The following is a 5,919-nucleotide window of genomic DNA, read 5'->3' as shown; positions in this document are numbered from 1 at the left end:
TTTTTTTTTTTTTTTTTTTTTTTTTTTTTTTTTTTTTTTTTTAAATAAAACCTTACTTAAAACCAAAGCTTAAATTGACCTAATGGTGTCCCTAAAACCAGAGAGCAAATGATTGTTTTCTTCAAAACAATGTTAAAACTGAACTATTTGGCTCTCTTATAAAATGGTTACATATATGGAATGCATTTAACATGCATATAAACCAAAACCAATTGCAAAATTTCGTTTGACAGTTTAGACTATAGGAAAGTAAGCCACTATAGTCCACCTCCTGGCCTCTCTCCTTTACCCCAACGTATGTCCACGATGAACATTTGCACCCGCAGAGATGAAATAGCTACAAAGATGCATTTACCGACAACAAAACACACACTGAAGTCATAGTTTCCTGTTTCCAACAACCAAATGATATGGTCCATTAAAATAGGTCTTCAGGTAACACACTAGACTTTCATGCAGTAAGGGGCACATCCTGAGATGGTGAGCATCTGCAAATCCCATGGAGTAGTTGTGGTGTTCGGCACTCCTTGGAATCAAGCCCACCAGTCTGCATGCTGCAGGTCAATGATCTGAACCAATTACTATTAGCATTAAGGAATTACTCAGGTAAAGTCAGATTTTAAAGCTTCAAAGAGTAGCTATCGGCATCATACAAGTATGTAAACTTAAAAATTCTTTCTATTTTTCTTGAAAGACCAAAGTGACTGAATCCTTCTCTAATGCTGTTAGAGGGGAGGAAATCCACACCAATGGGAAGACTGTTGTGAGGGTGAGCATTGACTATCCTGACCATCTGTCTGGGCCATTATAGCTTCCAGTCACTGAAACATCTTTGGATTTGATATTTCCACTGATGTCACTTTAGTAGATACATATTAAACAAGAGATTTAAGTGATAATATCAATGTCCTTCTGCTTTTGAGGTAATAAATCAGATTCCCAACTATCCTGCCTTTGGGCTCATCATTTATCACAAGAAAATCTGATTATTTCCAAGGAAAACAAAGGAGCAATAATATTATTGCTATTATAATACAAGTTTAATGAAGCTGATTTAAACTGAAAAACCCATCTGCCCTGATCTGAGTGGACCACAGAGCCTGGGATCCTTCATTGTGTCTCTAGACATGAGGATAATTGAGACCCTCCAGAATGGTCAGAAAGTTCTCATTTATATTTTCTAACATGATTCAAGTAATTTTACCACATAAAAGTGATTGCAAACCTACATTCTGATTGACCAAGTAGCCACTGGTATTATGACTGGCAGCATTACTAAAATTTGAGACTTTGCAACGAGCAACAATAAATTATAATTCAAAAGGATATGGATTTTGCAAGCGAAAACTACTCTGCAAAGTAAATCAGAATAAGATGGTAATATACCAAAATGTTACCCCAGCATACAGTAAGTGGAACATTCAAGCCATAATCAACAGGAAAGGAATTTAACAGTTGTAAAATCCTTCAAGCCATCAGCACAGTACTTAGCAGCAGTTTGAAAACAAAAGGGACACTAAGAATATGTCTACACAGCAATTAAAAATCCACAGCTGGTCCATGTTGAGCTCAAGCTGTAAAATGGCGGTGGAGACATTCAGGCTGGAGCCCAAGCTCTAGTACCCCATGAGGGAGGAAGGTCCTCGAGCCAGGGCTCCAGCCTAAGCCCAAACACCTACACCTCGATTTTACAGCACCGCTGCCTGAATCAGCAGACACAGACCAGCCACAGGTGTTTAATTGCAGTGTAGACATACCCTAAGGCTGCATCAGACAAGATTACCTGCTGGTCACTGCAAGAACAAGGTGTAAGGGAGGGAGGGAGAGAGGAGAGGTCACTAATGCCCCCAAAGTTAAGTCTTAAAGGAAAAACAAGTGGTTTTCAACACTGAATATTTAAACAGTATCTCACTGAAAACACGAGTATCAGAGGGGTAGCTGTGTTAGTCTGGATCTGTAAAAAGCAACAAAGTCCTGTGGCACCTTATAGACTAACAGACGTATTGGAGCATAAGCTTTCGTGGGTGAATACCCACTTCGTTAGAGGCATGTGCAAACACACTGCTTAGATCTTTAGACACTGTGTTCAGTATTAGCCTCCTTTTCACAGGAAGAATATAATTGTCCAGGATGTGCAATACAGGTATCCAGGAGGATTCCGCGTTTAAAAAATCTCTCTCACAAAGAAAAGTACAAAGTGAACTTGTTCTTCCTGGAAAAGATGACCAAAGTGTTCTCGGATGCCCGCACCCCAAACCCCTCCTGCACCTAGGGTGACCAGACATCCCGATTTTATCGGGACTGTCCCGATATTTACTTGTTTGTCCCGCGTCCCAACCGATGTTCGGTCAGGACGCGAATTGTCCCGATATTTTGCCCTCCAGCACACAGGCGGAGGGGACTCGTGCCCCCCCGCCCCAACTCCGCCCCAGCCCTGCCCCCTCACTGCCCCATTGGATCCATCCCCAAATCCCCCCCTGGCCCCGCCTCTTCCCCAAGCACGCCACATTCCTCCTCACCCCTCTCTCCCAGGCTGGCGCTAATCAGCTGTATGGCGGCGCAAGCGCTGAAGGGAGGGGGGAGAAGCAGGACGTGGCACCCAGCTCAGGGGAGGTGGAGGTGGAGCGAAGGCGAGCTGGTGCAGGGGGTGGGGCGTGGAGCTGCCAGTGGCTCTTGCTTTTTGGGGGGGCAGGGGGGTTTGGTTTTTGCTTTTGTTTTTTCCTCCGCCGCCGGCTCTTGGGTTGTTGGTTTTTTTTGCTCCACCAGCACCCCTCCCCCTGCGTCCCAATATTTCACATCTCTCATCTGGTCACCCTACCTGCACCCCGCACCCCAACCCCCTGCCCCGAACCCCCGCTGCACCCCTCCTGCACTGTAATCCCCTGCCCTGGGCCCCCTCCCACACTCCGCACCCCCTCCTGCACCCCAAACCCCATGCCCTGAGCCCCTTGCCACACCCCGCAACCCACCTGCACCCCAACCCCCTGCCCTGAGCCCCCTCCCACACTCCGCACCCCTCCCTGCACCCCAACCCCCTGCCATGAGCCCTCTCCCGCACTCTGCATCCCCTTCTGCACCCCAACCCCCTGCCCTGAGCCCCTTCGTACACCCCACACCCCTCCTCCGCCCCAACCCCTTGCCCTGAACCCCTTCCTGCACACCGCACCCCCTTCCACACCCCACACCCCGCGCCAGCCCTACATTCATGGCACTGCATGCAATTTCCACACCCAGATGTGGCCCTCAGGCCGAAAAGTTTGCCCACCCCTGTAATAGGAGCTTAGACCCCCATAAACAGAACTGATAAAGTGAAATGAAGAATATTACAATGGTGATGGGGTTTAAAAGCTAAAGAAGGTTTATCAAAAAAGTTGGGCTAAAATATGAATTCCGCTTTAATAGGCTTAATCAGGGCATGAATGAGACAGAAAGAGAGACTGAACATTACAATGACAAAGCATACTGTCAGGATCAAGATACACCTAATGAGGAATACGTTTATTCAGAGTGGACTTTTCCTATCCAACAACTCCATGGCACTTGTTTCTAAACTTACCAGTGACAGTACTATACAGCGTCATAGCAAACACTCATTTAATACTGAAAATATGACAACTGTTCCTTCTAAATCAATGTGCTCAGCTTGAAACTAGGCCTAATTTATATAAATAGCTTGGCGTTTGAATCTCTATGCTGATGACTGGGCAGTGTTACCGTATAGGCCTAGCGTCTGCTGTATCCACTCAGTTTACCACACCCATCTCATCAAGCTGCAAGCAAGCAGCAGCTCTGCAAATGCTTATCCTTGCTGTGTTACTGAATTACAGCACAAATATCCCCTGATGCAATGCCACAACCATCCTTGTAAAGTAGGGAAGGAGACCAGCCAGCCAGAATTGTAGCAAGAAAGCAGAGGGGAACCACATTACAAAAAGCTTCAAGAGGACCAGATAAGAAGACCTGACACACGTAATACTGTATTAGACCAAATCGGGGGGGGGGGGGAGGATTTCATGAAAATGCTGTTTAAAATAAAACTGCAGTAACAGCAAAGATATTACTAGGAACATAGCCTCGTCACTCCAATGCAACAAAATCTTTGCCAGCAGCTCCCACTTCCTCTGGGATGACCCAGACACAAATTCCCCCACCTCCCTTGATCAAGACAGACACTGCAGGATGTTCTTCCTCCCACCCCAACTTTGAATTTCCTGTCATTTTTATACGTGCCAATTACTGCAGCCCATCACACCCTTGCTACAAAATATTGTTAATTACCACAAATTAAATTAACCCCCATAATGTTCCCAGTTTGTTGCACTGAACAGAATTCTGCCACCTCACCAGCCTGTGATTTATAATTCAACTCCCATTCCCATAAAAGGCATAAAATGCCCCATATCCCTTAATTTGAAGAAAAATGGATTATTGGGGGTTGGGGGAGAGGGCGATTAAGGAGAAGTTTGAGTGTTCTGGTTGAGGGAGGAAAGGGATGAGATTCAGAGCTCTAAAATGAGATTTTGGGAAGTTCTGGCTGGGGAAATTTTGAGTGTACTTATTCAATTGTGCCCTTCCCCCAGTAGAAAACCCACTAATCCTATAGCAAGCAAAGGTTTGTGGTCCCAACTCTGTCCTCCTCTTTACCCGACCATCCCAAGGCTGACCGGAGGCCAGAGCCCCAGATCACTAGGGGTCAGCACATGCTGAGAAGTGGGGCAAAGGGTCTGGTTAGGTCAGTGTAACCCCCCCAAGCACCCCCTTACTGATATTGATATGACAGCCACTGCCAGCAGAGAGAAAGCTGCCTAAGCCCTAAGGGATGGAGCTAGGAAATGACTCAGGCTCCTGGGCAGGGCAAGAAAGAGGGGTGTCCTACCCATCCCGAGACAGGGGGGTGTAACCACTTCACCCCTTCCACAGACTCAGCTGGGAACGTCTCCCTTCCTGCACCCAGAGGATCGTGGAAAAAATAACCCTCACAGCCACCCAAATTCTGCAACTAACTCTTGCTGGGCACCCCACCCCAGGGTCCCTCTGCCAGGGTCACAGCTGCTCCCCCCCCCCCGGCCCCCCCCCCCCCCTCCTCACTCCCAGGACCCCACCCTCACCGCTGCCCCCCGCCTCCCCAGGGCCCTGCCCCACCTTCATTACTGCCTCAAGAGCTCCCCCCCCCCGGAGTCCCAGCAGCTCCCCCAGGGCCCTGCTCTCCCCTCCCCCTCACACTCCCACAGGGCCCCCAAGAGCCCTTCGCCGCCGGCCCCCTCCACCCCGCCGGGCCCACGCCTCCGCTCCGCCCCTGGGGTCCCCCTCACACACCCGCTGCCGCGGGGACCCTCCCAGCTCGCGCTGTCTGCGCCGCGCGGCGGCTCTTACCGAGAGGGATGGCGGTTGTGAGCTGCTTGCGCCGCCTGGACGGAGCCGCCTGATGAGTGTCACTCTCCCTGCGGGCCCGGCCGGGAGGGGGAGGGAACGGGTCGGCGCCGCCGACCTCACGCGGAGTAACCTAGCCCGCTGACACAAAGGGCGGGCCCTCTGCGCTCAGCCAATCCCTGCGCAGCGAGCTCGCGCTCGGCCAATGCTGGGGAGCGCGGGAGGCGGAGGGTGGGGCCGGCCGCGGGAGGAGCTGAGGCGGCGCCGGGACAACAGGGCAGCAAGCTGGGGTGAAGTGCAGCATGTGGGCTGCGGGGAGTGGGCCCCGTTAGGAAGGCCAGAGAGAGCCAGGCCCCGGAGAGAGATTTCAAGGGGGAGGGGTCTCAGGGGTCTGGGGAGAGGCTGGGGGCGGTGGAGCTGGCTGGAGAGGCTGGGCTGCAATACAGAAGTGAGGCTGGTATAGCTAGGGCGGGGGGGGGGGGGGTGGGATTTTTTTACTGATAAGAGTTACACTGGTATAAGCCCTAGCGTGGATGCAGTTGTACAGGT

The 5,919-nt window shown here is 50.2% G+C and overlaps 1 protein-coding gene across 1 annotated transcript in view; it reads right to left on the bottom strand.

Moving 5' to 3' along the window:
- LOC112102497 (titin homolog) overlaps nucleotides 1-5,473 on the bottom strand; it is a 176,209-nt gene extending 170,736 nt beyond the window's left edge. Inside the window, exon 1 of the mRNA XM_029911616.1 lies at nucleotides 5,374-5,473. The gene's annotated coding sequence lies outside the window, so the exon portion shown is untranslated. The remainder of the gene's footprint in view (nucleotides 1-5,373) is intronic.
- Between the last annotated feature and the right edge of the window lie 446 nt (nucleotides 5,474-5,919).

The sequence above is a fragment of the Terrapene carolina genome, unplaced genomic scaffold (genome assembly GCF_002925995.2).
Source record: "Terrapene carolina triunguis isolate 2854851 unplaced genomic scaffold, T_m_triunguis-2.0 Scaffold111, whole genome shotgun sequence".
Lineage (NCBI taxonomy): Eukaryota > Metazoa > Chordata > Testudines > Emydidae > Terrapene > Terrapene triunguis.
The sequence above is the reverse complement of the archived record's forward strand: the minus strand, read 5'-3'. Positions and strand labels throughout refer to the sequence as shown.